We start from the raw sequence: 14,883 nt of genomic DNA, 5'->3' as shown, positions 1-14,883 counted from the left end.
CTCCAACCAGGCCCTTTCAGCAGAGATAGCAAAGGAGCTGCTATGTGCCTCTTGCACTGAGTGATCCTCCTAGGGCAAGATAGGTTGTCTCTCTATAACCAGCATCTACCAGGGGCAAAGCAACTCCATCAGAATGGACAACCTGGTCAATAGGCTGGAGAAAAAAAAAAAGAAGAAAAAAATCAGGAAATGAATGACATATAGGAAGAACTGTTTCTAAGCAGAGTAGTTTAAAAAAGGTCCTATGAGGCACCAACAGTTCTTTAATAATAAAAGTGAAGAAATAAGGGAAATCCACATATTTTGGGGGTAACAGTATACAGTGGTTGGTTGATTTGTGCTGGTGGACTCCAGCCTGTTAAACCTTTTTTGATGTTATTAACTATAGTTCAAATTAAGTGAAATGAACATTTTATGAATTATGTGGAAAATCATCATCGGAGTCTTAAAAAAATTGAGATAAAATAATCCCTTTTCGTGTGGACCAATCTGCTTGCTGTGTGTTGCATAAAAAAGGATTATCCAGGCATTTTATTTAACCATATTTTTTTATATTGGGGTGAGGAGGATAAAGAAGTTTCCTTTTTTCTACTGAAAAGTCTTTCTTTCAATCATAACTATATTCAAAATCTACAGCAAGTAAATAAATATTTAAGACTGAAATAAAATCCACAGAGAAAATGTAATAATACGGTAGGTTTCTATCACAAACAAGTTAAGATAGTTGATTATCAAGGTTTCTATTGTACTTACATTTTTACTTTACTGAAAAAAAACAATATTCATCATGAATCCAAGTCACACTCATAGATTCCCAATATGACTTCATTATAGAGATCTATAGATTCTTACAAGGCTGCAGATATCAGAGTGATGGGAATGTTTTAAATGCCTTGACAAACTGTCTAGATGCAGCATGCACATAAATACGTATACATTTCTGTATCTACATTTGTAAATATAATCATGATAATTTGTTTGTACAACTGTGTACATGGAAGTACATCTCTGCTTTTGCAAAATATGGCTCTCATTGGCTGCAATAAAGTCCGTTTCCTTAAAATCTTACCTTTGTCAACCAATGATGACTTTATTTTCCTTGTACGTCATTCATCCTTTATCTGTTAAGGTAATCAGCATAGTATCTGAGTATACCTTATACATTGATGAATTTATTCTCACAATACTTCTCTGAGTAGGGAAGTATTTTACAGATGGAGAACTGAGGTACTGAAAGATTATGCATCTTGCCCAGTGCAGTGAAGCAAAGACTCACCGACACGGCACCTTCTGCTGGTCAGTTGGGAATTAGCTCATCCAGAACTTGGAGTATCTCCTGGGGCCAGTGTCTCACTTGCCTTAGGCTCCCGTGTCCCTCCTGGCCCCAGTGCCCCTTATCCTGGGGTTCTGCCCACTGCAGTACCCCCACACGCTGGGTCTTCCTTTCCAGGGGAATCCCAACCCTCTACAGCCACCTTGCCTCAGTGGCTAATGCCAGTCATCAGCTAGCCTCTGCTCACTGGGGCAAACTGCAGTCTATCATGGCCACTCATCACTGGCAAGGAGGTTGGATCAGCTGCCTCTGCCTATCTCTGGGCTGCACTTTCCAGCCCCAGTATCTGCACAGGCATTTACCAAGCCTCAGCCTGGGGAGTTGCCAGGATGGAACTCCCCAGCTTCTCTGGCCTTTCCCCAGCCCTGCTCCACTCTGGGTACCCTTTTCTCCCTGGCAGTTAGGTCCTTCTCTCTCCACAGCTAAAGAGAGACTGACCCAGCTCCTCTCCGAGGCCTTATAACATGGCCAGGTGTGGGCTGATTGGGGCGTGACCACAGCTGTGGTTGCTTTTCTAATAAGCCTATGCTTTTCTCTGACCCGCTACATCCATCTTCACATAGGAGCTTCAGTGGCAGAACTTGGAAGAGAATCCAAATCTCTTGGATTCCAATTTGATGGCTTATCCACAAAACCATGTTTCTTTCATTGCTCTAAAATGTTGAAATGTCATTTTTACCCACTGCCATTATATAAATATTTTCCTTTAACACTTCTACCAGATCAGGAGTCTCTCATAATCATGTATAAGATGGGGGCAGTTCAACAACTATCCCTGGAAGAACTTCTTTCTGGTTCAATATTTAGACCAAGTTAGAAGCACACTGGAAAGTGCGTTCATGTGACCCACTTTCAGTTACAACCTTTCTAACAATGGACTGAGGATTAGATGCAAATAAAACAGTTTTCCATTGAATACATGGTGCAAAAATAATAGGAAACCATGCTCCATTAGAATTAGCACTTTGAGACACAGAGCTTGTAATTGAATATGTACAGTCTAAACAGTCTCATCCCAGTCCTCTTAATAGATAAAGCCATACCTTAACAGACATCATTTAAACTTGATATGTGATGTTTCATGGAATTTCTTTAGCTAGCTCTTTGTATAACTGTGCAAACGGATTTTGCAAGAAATACAGTTTTTTTAAGTGACTGATAAAAATACAGTCTTGATTTCCTATTCTGCTGCAATCACATCTGAAGTAATTTCTAATTCACAAATATTTAAAAAATAAAAAGTACTAAGAGAAAATTAATTATTGTAGCTTTGCATATATTACAAAATAATAGTGACTTTAATATAATGACACCAATTTATACCAATTGAGGATCAGACCCAATAGCTACAAAGTGAGTTAAAACATTAAACAGTGTTCCTTCACTTTGTGGTTGTCCAACAAACTTATTTATGTTGTGACTATCTATCCAGCTAATTCCTGCATGAAACACTGAGCAATGTAACATTTTGTTTTGCAAGTAATACTATGCAAAATAATAAGTGAACTGAATATTTTTCTGTGAATTTATATACACTTATTGTATGTGGGGCTTTTTATTATTACTGCAAGTGTGCTGCATGATGATGTAACAAAAAACCTTGTTGAAGGTGGAAAGAAGCAGAATTGAGGTTACTGTGGGAGTAACTCCAAAAATCATGAGTGCAACTGAAATATCAATTGTGAAACTTCAATAAAAATAAAAAATTTTCTTTGTTTGATTATGTTATCTGCATTAAATCCAGACATTAAAGAGTGGTCTCTTTTGTAAATGATGCTGTCTGCTAGAGAGGACCTATATATAAACTAAACCTAAAATTGTAACTTGCTGTAAGTAAGAAACTTTTATTTTGACAGTGTTAAAGCTCAATGTTTCACCCACATTTAGTGTTAGAATGATGTTCAAAGCTGAACTGATGATTTCCAAAACATAAAGTTATAGAGTCTATGTGCAAAAGAGAGACAGTTACCCATTTTTAAAATAAGGAAAATTGCCCATATGGTAGTTGAATGAATGTAAAGTTGGGCGTTTGTGGAGCGAATGATTTCTGTTTCAATTTTTATACTAGGGTTGCATTTCTAGATTATTTTTGAAAAATTTAAATTAGTTTTAAGACATGTCCAATTGGTGCATGTAGGAATACCAGCTATCTAAAGCTGAACAAAACAAAATTCATAATGATCATATTGCATGAGTACCAGTTTTAGGGTATTTTTTTGTTTTCATCGACAGGAGAATGCTTTTGAACTTTTTTTTTTCTTTTAGCCACCAAAAGTGGAGGAACTTGTCAGTTTGTATGTGTAGGTGTGAGTGTATGCATGACAGAGTAACTGTCTACCCACCTAGGGACCACATCTGAAACTGGTCCCAAAATCCGACTTAAGTTAAATAATTTTTCTGTTTACAAGATCACTCACAAATAATTGTTATTTAAATCCTGAGAAGTCATTAGTTTTACCTAAATATTTGTTTAAAGTTAAATAGAAAAAAATCTCTGTTAGCCTGAAATGTATTGGAATGTTTCATGTAAATATATCATGAAGTTTGGCTACTGCCTAACCACCTACAATTTTGGAATGCAGCCTCATAAATGTCATGAGAACTGCTGTATAAACATTAGCTTTGGTTTGAAAGTGATTTGATCCTCCTGTACGAGCCATATGGCTGGAAAACAACTTACTGTTTATTGGCATTGAGATTGGTAATCACCTGTTATTGTGAGACTGATAGCTAAACAAAGTGTGAACATAACAGTCTAGATGTATTTGTGAAGTTGAGGGAGAGAAGTTATATAGTGTGGTATATGGGGACTATAATTAGGAGTAATGGAATGAAATTAAGAATAGGAACATTTAGTCTGAAACCAGGAGAAACATCCTGGCAGTCATTTATATTAGGCTATGGAATAGCATTAAGAATTGGTAAAAAAGTCTTTGCTCTTAAAGTGTGCCTGGTCAAAGCACTAGGAGGCTGTGAGGGACAGTCCTGCATCAGCAAGCTGGTAGACTGGATGATCTAATAGGGTTTTTCCATCACTAATTTGTATGATTCTATTATAATCTACCTCTGAAGCAGCAGGAACACCTATCTCAAAGATTTGTACTTGTGACAGATGGGGTGACACATAGTAGTAGATGAATACTATATGGGAGGATTGTGATCTCACACACCTGAAAACAGCCACCCTTTTGGTCTTTTAACATATTCTCAAGCAATATTGCTAATTTCAGTAATGGTGAAAATGGTGAAATACTGAAATAAGGATAAGAATAGTCTAAAATACCAAAATGTCACCCATCTTAAATATTTTCTGTCAAAAATACTCATTTGTGAAAATGAGATGCATTACTGGAATTTTTATTCCAATTTTATTCTATTTTATCCCACAGTAGATAAATATCAAATTGTCTTGAGATAGCAAATTTCTTCCTGGTGAAACTTCCACAAGCACCATGAGATCCTTGACCATTTTGCTTAAGTAAATGTCCTCTTCACTTTATTAAAAACGCAAAATAATTACTCTTCCTCATTGGTCACTATTATTCAATTTCAGTTTTGATTGCACTATATTATATAATGGAAGATACAGAGGGAGATGAACAGTAAGGTTCAATTCCACTTTTTTTCATACCCCATATACTAAAATGCAAAATTCACCCACAAAAAATAAATTTTGTATGGAAAAAGAAACTCTTTACTTCTATTTTTTCCCAGGAAGAGTCTTGCTAGCAAAAGTAAGCTGTCATCATCATCACAGAACAGAAGAAAGGTCTCCACAAGACAGACAATCATGAAGGAGGGTAAGTAGCAGGAGGGACTCTCTCAAAATGTTTATATCTTGGATAAGAGAAGGATAAGCATATGGCTTTTTGGATGCTTTCCTGAACTATCCCTGAATTGTGGATCTTTTGATATGGGCCCATAATTAATCTTAAAACAAAACCTTAGGCTTACTCTCATGAGCAAAGCCACTGAATTTAATAGGACTATTCAAATGAATACAAGTACCTATGCACAATATGCATAAGTGTTTTCAGGATCAAATTTTTAGAGAGAATCTGATTTTCATATTAATTTATAAATCATGCAGGTGTTTTTGAAAATATCTTCCCAGCCTAAATGATTTAATCTGCAGGGTAAATTAAGTCTGTGATTGGCATAATTCTAACTATTTTAGGGTTGTTATTTTTTTCATGCTGTGGAACAAAGAAGATAGGCTGAGATTTTCAAAGGTACCCAAGGGAGGTGCCCATCAAAACCCAGCAATATTTGAGTGACATTTGGGGCTAGTTCCCGGACCTGCTGAAATCAACAGAAGTTTTAATGAAAACAAGATTAGACTCCTAATATTTTGAAAATAAATAAATTTTGCAATTACCACCAAATTTGTAATTTTAAAATCCAAGCCTCCATTTGATTTTTATATGCATTGCAAAATATCAGACATAATATAATACACACTCCAATAAAACATGTTTAATGTATAGTTCATTTGAGTAATACCATTAGTATAATAAAAAAACACTATTCTAGGGAGTATCTGTTGTTCCTTTAAAGCTATCACTTTTCCTATAAGTTTGAAGTCCACAGAGATGATAGTTTGATAGATTTATAAACTACCAGAAATAAATTCCCAAGAATCTTTTCTCTCTTTCTGAAGAACAGAGATTAGAACAAGATTATACCAGTTTAGAAAATCTTATGGGGATAGTACACGGCTAAATCCTCTGTTACAATGGGAGTAAAATCCAGTCCTAAAACATAAAAGTTAGCAAAAAGTCTGTTGGGGCCAGGTATTTTCCTTGCCCACAGTGATGGAATAGCTAGCATAATCTTTTCTTGAGAAATATTATTCTCTAGCGAAGTAGCTTCCTTTTTTGAAATCATATATCACTAGGAATCAGCAAGGCACAGTGGTCATAGGATATGCTTTCTTCACTACCATGCATATGGTTTCATATAAAATTTGAGAAATCTATTAATAGTTTGATGGCCCACTGATACAAAAGCTTTTAATGTGTGGTTGGTTTTTTTTAATGATCTACACTGTTTTGCTTTTCAGCTGCCACAGAAGGATTTTGTTGGCTCTCTCCTCCTATTCACGTATTGTTTTTAGCTGAAGGATACGACTTTTTTTGCAGCTCTTCTGAGACTTCTTTGTGCATTTTGTAAAGAATTAACAGTGCCTGAAGCATTTTAGGATTTCTGTGTATGATCAGCGCAGAGATTCCAAACATCACAGTTTTAATGGAAAAATAAGCAATTGTCCTCTTTCAAGGCATTTACACCATTGCATGATGCCAGTTGAAAAGCTATTTTACTGAATGACTTCAGCTTGCATTACAAAAAACACATATCTGGTGCTTAATAACTTTTCTAAAGTGGCACCTTGTAAAAAAGTCATTGCTTTAGTCTAATGAATTGGAGCTGACAGCAATGAAGAGAGAGTATGGAAGGTAATTCCCAGCACAGAGAACAGCATGGAAGAATGGAGAAGATAACTGTGGGAGAAGTGAGAAAATGGGGCATAGAGGCTAGCAATGCTGGCAGAGCAGAGGAGCAGTTGAGGAGTTTAGTGAAGGAAGAGTCAAGAATAGGTAGGGCAAGGCAGAATTATGAAAGATCTTGAGGGAGAAAACACGAAACTTGTATTTGATGCAAAGAAGAACCAATGGAGGGAATCAAAGACATATCCAGAACAACAGGCCAGGAAGAAGAGCTCAGACTGTGTGTTGTGTGGAATGGAGAGGCCAGTGAGAAGGAAATTGCACTGATAAGAATGTGATCTTGGATGAGAGTTTTAGTTGTGTAGACCTAGAGAAAAAGAGGGGTTGAAATCTTGGGCTTGATTCTGTGCTCCATGGAGTTGCCTTCAATGGGTTACAGCAAGAAACAAGCCCCAGGGTTAGAGAGAAGCAGCAAGATTTAGGGGCTGTCTGGATGTGAGGGGGAAAAGGAATTTTCAGTTATCCAAAGCTAATTTAAAAGAAAACCTTTGCCTTTTTCAGTAGAGCTCCTGTTTTTTTCTGTGAAATGAAAAGGGTCTTCAAAATTATGAAAGGTGCAGCGAAAACTGATCAGTCATTCCTTTTTCCCTTCCCATATAATACATGAACAAAGGGGCATTAAATGAAATTAAAAGGCAGTAAACTTATAACGAGTAAAATGAAATATTTTTTCCACATAGTGAAATTCAATGAGTGTAATTTGCTGCTGAAGGGGGTCATTGACATAATTCTGTGGCTGGATTTTAAAATGTGCTAATCATTTTGTGACTATTAATGCTTCGAGCTGTGTAAGTTAAAAAATGATAACAGCTTTCACATCTCATGCTTTATAATCTAAATTATTGTCTATGGGAGTCAGGAAGGAATTTCCTTATCTCTGCCCATGTTCAATGCTGTACGGTTGGTTAGGCATACTAAGTTCTTTTTTTTTCTCGCCTTCTTCTTCTGAAGTAACAGGTAATGGCCACTTCTAAAGAAAGAACACAAGACTACATTGAAGGCTGGTGTAATGCATTATGGCAATTTGTATGTGCTCTAAGAAAAAAATAAGAGGATAGTGTTGCCTAGGAAATGGGAAGTGTGCACCTCCTGTTATGGGCTTAATCACGAGACCTTATCTTCTTTATACCATCAAGTCAACAATAAGCCTCAGCTGTTTCCACACAGACTTAATATAGTACTTTTAAACAAGATAGGAATTACTTAAATACATAGATACTATCTGAGTGCCTCTAGAGTATTTAGATGTAGAAATAAAATTAGTATGCAAAAATATTTTATCATAATTTTCCACTAGCAGTCTAGCCATGAGGGTAAAGTTGTTCTGCTCATAGTCTCTTGAATCACATCTTTCTATTCTGTTGTGCAGATTTGCTGATTCATTTCCTTTTCCAACCCTAAATTCATATTGTCAATATAGCCTTGTAGAAAGAAAGAGGAAAATGTACTTATTTTGTGTTTATTTACAAAAGACCAGATTAGCAGAATGCCCAAGTTAGTCATCTCAGGACACATGGAGGAAAAAAAATCACTAGAGAACCTTTTTCCACACTTAATCTCAGATGGGAGGAGAATGGCTATTCCACCACTCCACATGCATAAACCAGCCCAAAAGTCAATTGATCTAGCAAAAGGAAGAGGATCCTCGTGTGCCCTAGGATCATAATAACAGCATCTATATACCCCATCACTACTGTCAGCATAGAAGAGTGTCCCTTTCCCTCAGCATTCTCTGGTTTCTGCAAAGCTGTCTAGTGGCAGCCAGTGTTAATCATTGCATCTTTCAAGCTATTTTAATTTACCCCTGAGATCACCCCAATAGATAAACAGGCTAGGAATGATAAGAGGTGCAAAAGCCACCTTGGCACCCTTCCTTTGACTAGTGTCAAACACTTTTCAGCTGATCACAATGATCAGGATTTCAGATTTCATGAACTCTTGCCATTATGACTGCCTTAACTCTGGGACTGGTGGTTGTGTGCAAACCTACTGAATGGATGCAATGAGAAAAATGGCAGGAGGCGATGAATTACCAGTGTCACATCTAGCAGAGTTTGTATCCCAGGGAAATAGGCTTGGCACCTAAGGTTCTTTTCCCCCTCCATTTTGCATAAATTCCTATATTTTTTAACCAAATATTGTGTGCACATAGTCGACAAACAGGATTGCTGTCAAGCAGACAAACCCTAAACCTTGAGATAATGGTTAACAGTTCCCAAGGCTAGATTTGATGAATGGCCTTCATGCTTATTCCCATTCTCTTAGGGCAAGTCAGCCCATAAAGCTTTGCGGTCATCCTTGAGCTCAGGTTTCAGATAGCCATGCATATGTGATGGAGGCCCTTTTGTTGTGCTACTAAAGGCACAAATAAATGTATGTATCAGTTGAACCACAGCTTGACAAATTAATAGAATAATTAATATTTTCTCTTTGTTCTTGTGACTTGATAGATTTACATTTATACACTGAGTAATCTCTTTGTACCAAGAGATGTCAGAGTTATTTTCAGCCAGTGGGTCTGATTACATGAAGATAGCACCTCCTAGCACTCACCTAAAATAGGGTAAGAGAATCTAGAGATTCATAGAATCCTGCCAGGCACCAAAAAAAGCTGATGAGAGGATGTGCTAAATGAATGCATTCTTTTTCAACTACAGTGGCCATATCCCTTTCCTGATAACCTCATCCACTTTTTCAGGCTGCACTGGCCACCCAGCAGACAGAGAGTTACAGCTGTTTCCCTGACTGCAGTTTGTCCCCTGGCTGATATTCAGTCTTGGATACTTCCACAGGGGTCTTTGATAGCTTCCTCCTTAGAGCCTCTAAGCTTGCATGTAACCCTCTAAGTTTAAAGAGCTCACAGCTAAGATTCTCAATAGAAATTCTTTGCAGGCGAGTAACTGGACTTTTAAGTACATCACAAGCAGGAAACCTACCAAATGGTCAGTCAGGTCACGAGATGATCAAAGTGGTAAAGGAGTATTTGAGGAAGACAAAGCCACTGTAGAGAAATCAAACGAATTCTTTGCATCAGTCTTCACTCCTGAGGATATAGGGGAGGTCCCCACCTGAGCCATTCTTTGTAGTTGACAAATCTGAGCAACTGTCCCAGACTGAGGTGTCAGTAGAGGTGGTTTTGGAACAAACGGATAAATTAAACCATACAGTAATAAGTCACCAGGACCAGATGGTATTCACCCCAGAGTTCTGAAGGAACTCAAACATGAAATTGCAGAACTACTAACTGTGTTATATAATCTGTCACTTAAATCAGCCCCTGTAACCAGTTGACAGGGGTTGCCAATGTAATGCCTATTTTTATAAGAGATTCCTGAGCCAACCCTGGCAATTACAGGCTGGTAAACCTACTTTCCGTACCAGGCAAATTGATTGCAACTATAGCAAAGAACAAAACAGAATGCTCACACACAGGTGAATACAATATACTGAGGAAGAGTCACCATTGCTTTTATAAAGAGAAATCATGCCTCATCAATCAATCAAAATTCTTTCAAGGAGTCAGCAGACATGTGGACAAGGGTGATCCAATTGATAAAGAGTGCTTGAGTTTTCAGAAAGCCTTTGACAATGTCCCTCACTAAAGGCTTTTAAGCAAAATAAGCAGTCATTGGGTAAGAGGGAAGGTCCTCTCATGGATCAGTGTCTGGTTAAGAGATTGGAAACAAAGGATAGGAATAAGTGGTCAGTTTTCAGAATGGAGAGAAGTACTGGAATCTGTTCTGTCCTACATATTCATAAGTGATCTTGAAAGGGACTGAACTAGGGTGGATAAAAATCAGTGATTAAAAAAAAATCAGATTTTTTATTTACATCGGATTTTTTTGATAAAATGCTTTTTTTGGGGAAAAAACCTATATAAAGATAGTTTTAATTAAGATTATAGCTCAAAGATATCTCATTATGGCATAGAGATTATAAATTCTAATTCTGTAGTATGTGACAATATATTCATATAATGTTTATGAAAAGTTTTGTAAATTGAGTTCCAATAGTTCATGGATTAGGAACCCAATTTTACAAGGTTCCAGGGGCTTCTGTATAGATGATTTAGGTTAATCTTTCTACTTACCAAATGGGTCTTAGTGCTCAGTCTAGAAGATACTGTCAGTTTTGCAGTTCTCAAACTGTGGATTTGTGTCTCCAGAGATAACATGGAAGAAATTAAATATTCACTCAGGTTGGAAGCAACAAAACAATGCAGTTGGCTATGCTATTGCAATCTCTCCATTTAGCATTGGTGGTTCGTGAGTATAAAAAGAAAAGAAAAAAAGGGGGGTTGCAGGTGGTTCTACCCCCGGTTGTAGCAGGACTGGGTAATAGAGGAGTTGGGGAAAAAGGGAAGAGACATGTACCTGACACCTAGGAAAAATTAAATGGCAACTTAAACCCTTTCTTTCTTTCCCTGCTTCCACACATGCTTGTTAACAGCAAAAATGTTTTAAATAAATAAATAAAAAACCATAGCGGTGAGAAAAAACAGACTTCAACCCTATTGTCCCTCTGCAAATTTGTGTACACAGACTCAATCCTTTATCTCTCTCTGAAAGTGCAAAGTTTCAAAAAGTAAAATGAATAGAAGATTGTCGGGGGCGGAACAGATCTGGACAAGAAGAAGAAGTCAGGAAAGAAATGTGAGAAGGGAGGGATAGGCAATGGAAACTAAAGTGAAACAATTTGAGCAGCATATTCCAGAAATCTTGAGGTCTTTCTGAGTATAGCTTTCATTGACATAAGATCTACCATTCTCTCACTAGAAGCAAAAACCTATTATGGCAGCAGGCCGCAAAAGAGACCCAGTTTGGGAATATTTTAATCAAGTTCTTCTACTTGTGGGTAAGACAGGCATGCATGCAAAATGCAAACAGTGCAACAAAGGAATTCAAGGCCTGGTTTCCCAAATGAAATAACATTGTGTTAAGTGTTTCTTCTCAGGAAAAAGCTGCATTGAAGTCAAAGATGATGAAAGGAACATGTCTAAACATGCAGGATCTGCAGGTTGGTAAACTTTTTTATTTCATACTTCTTTCTTAAGGACTGCCTGTCTTCCTTCTGGACTAGTCTTGAATTCACATGTTTGAGCAAAAAATATAGTTGTTACTCTATGGTAATGATGCAGTTGTGATAAAAAATGAATAGCTGAAATAGGCAAATCTTCCTTTTACAATTTCACCTTTAAAGTAGTACTGAGTGTCAGTGAATGCAATGAGTAATACTAAATGAGCAGTATGGTAATAATAATTAAATAACTGCATTGACTTATTTTGTTTAAGAGAATCCATCCTCAACATACAGGATTCTGAAGACTATCCATCTTCAAGATCACCATCATTTTCTATAGTTTCGGAGTTATCTGCCAATGATAGTGTTTCAGTCACATCATGTATGGCACATAGCCACAGTATATCACCTGTAGCAAAAAGAAAAAAAAATCTCCATCATCCAGAAACAACCATAGATAAGTTTGTGATAAGAACCAGCAGATTACAAAAAGAATTAACTGATGAAAAAAATTGCCTGGTTTGTTTATGCAAAAAAATCTCCTTTCCGTATGATTGAGAACTCACACTTCATTAACATTGTTCAGTCATTAAGACCAGGATACAGTCCACCCAACAGAGCAGATTTCACAGGCAAATTGCTGAATAAAGTGTATGAAAGAGAAATTGAGCAGGGTGCAAAAGGTCTAGAGGGTGAAATCGTTAACCTGAGTCTTGATGGGTGGAGCAATGTCCACAATGATCCTGTTGTATGTGCTTGTGCAACAACAGAAGAAGGGAATGTCTTCCTTACAGAAACAATTGATACATCAGGAAATGCACACATAGCAGAATACTTACAAGAAGTAGCAGTAAAAAAAAATTCAAATTTCTGGTACACAGCTTGGTCACAGACAATGCTGTAAATGTATCCAAGATGAGAAGAAATTTAGAAGAGAGACCCAAGCTAATAACATATGGTTGCAGTGCTCATTTGATGCATCTCCTAGCCAAAGCCTTCAGTGTTCCAGAAATAAAGGCTAATGTTTTTGAAATTGCAAAATACTTCTGTAACAACCACTTTGCAGCAGCTGCTCTGAAAAAGGTGGGAGGAGTCAAGCTAACTCTCCCACAAGTCATGCAATGGAACTCAGTAGTTGACTGTTTTGAGCACTATATCAAGAACTGGCCTAATCTGATGAGTTTGTAAACAAAATAATGAAAATATTGTATTTTACTATGTTAGTTAAAAACAATTTTAACAAAACCAAACCTGATTTAAAAAAAACTTGAATGTTTAACTGAATTCAAAAATTCATATGCTTGTTTTGTTAAAATATTATGTTTGTCATTGAAGAAAAAATCCAGAATACATAACATTGTTGTTTTAGTTAAATAAAACAATTTAAATGTCTGTCTGATGATGTTCTCCGCCTAATACAGAATGGCAAGAAAATCCTCCAAATACTAATGATTAATCTCTTGAATTGGAGATAGTTCACCTCTCAATGATTTCATAAATATCTGCTTCAATTACCTGTGTTAAATGAAATAACCAAACAATCATTCATTTTCTGATATAGCTGTAAAACTAATCTGAACATTTTTCAAAATAAATCACTTAAAAAATGTATAGTGTGAACCTTCTAAAAATGAAACCTACATCTCTCTCTGAGTTGTGAAGAATATTTATTAAGGTTATAATAACCAACAAGAATGCACTTTTATGTAGAAATCAATGATTAAATTGAGTCTTCCGGACTAGTGATTTAAATCAATTTGATTTAAATCAAATCCACCCTGGACTGAAATGAGGTAACAACATTTTCAGACCATACAAAATTACTCAGAATACATCCAAAGCAGACTGCGAAGAGTTATAAAGGGATCTCACAAAACTGAGTGACTGGGAAACAAAATGGCAGATGAAATTCAACATTGATAACTGCAATGTAATTCACATTAGAAAAAATAATCCCAGTACTACACACCAAATGATGTGGTGTAAATTAGCTGTTAGCACTCAAGAAGGAGATCTTAGAGTCATTGTGGATAGTTGTCTGAAACATCCGCTTAATGTGCAGCCGCAGTCAGAAAAGCTAATAAAATGTTAGGAACCATTAGGAAAGGGATAGATAGATAATAAAACAGGAAATATAAGAATGCCTCTATATAAATCCATGATATGTTCCCACCTTGAATACTGCTTGCAGCTCTGGTTAAAAAAAAAGATACATTAGAATTGGAAAAAGATGCAGAAAAGGGCAACAAATGATTAGGCAAACAGAACAGCTGCCATATCAGGGAAGTTTAAAAAGACTGGGACTATTCAGTTTAGAAAAAAGAGACAAGTAAGGGGGGATATGTTAGAGGTCACTAAAATCATGAATGGTGTTAAAGAAAGTTAATAGGGAAGTATTATTTACCCCTTCACATAACAAAAGAACTAGGGAGTCACCCAATGAAATTAACAGGCAGCGGGTTTAAAACAAGCATAAGAAAGTATTTCTACAGAGAACACTGTCAATCTGTGGAAACTCATTGCTATGAGATGTTGTGAAGGCTCGAGAAAGAATTAGATAAGTTCATAGAGGATTGGTCGATCAGTGGTCATTAACAAAGAAGGTCAGGGATTCACCCCATGCTCCTGATATCCCTAAACCTCCAAGTGCCAGAAGCTGGGAGTGGACGACAGGGGATGGATCACTTGAAATTGCCTTCTTCTATTCATTCTCTCTGAAGCATCAGGCACTGGCCACTCTCAGAGACAGGATATTGGGGTAGTTGGACCATTGGTCTGGCCCAATATGGCCGTTCTTATGTTCTTAACCAGGACTCACTTTGCATAGGCAGAAGAACCCAGTCTTTCTGAACCCTAGGATTTCTTTCTGGCTGCCACTAATAAATTATTCTTAAGGATTAAGCAGTACCACTTTCACTTCATTACCTAACTTTTTACCTTGCTTTGGTAGTCACAGATAAGCCCCAGATGAATATGTTTGGACTATGTTAAATAGTCTCTAGTTATATTTATGAGATTTGGAAA

Source organism: Gopherus flavomarginatus, chromosome 3 (assembly GCF_025201925.1).
Source record: "Gopherus flavomarginatus isolate rGopFla2 chromosome 3, rGopFla2.mat.asm, whole genome shotgun sequence".
Taxonomy (NCBI): domain Eukaryota; kingdom Metazoa; phylum Chordata; order Testudines; family Testudinidae; genus Gopherus; species Gopherus flavomarginatus.
Note: the sequence above shows the minus strand (reverse complement) of the source record.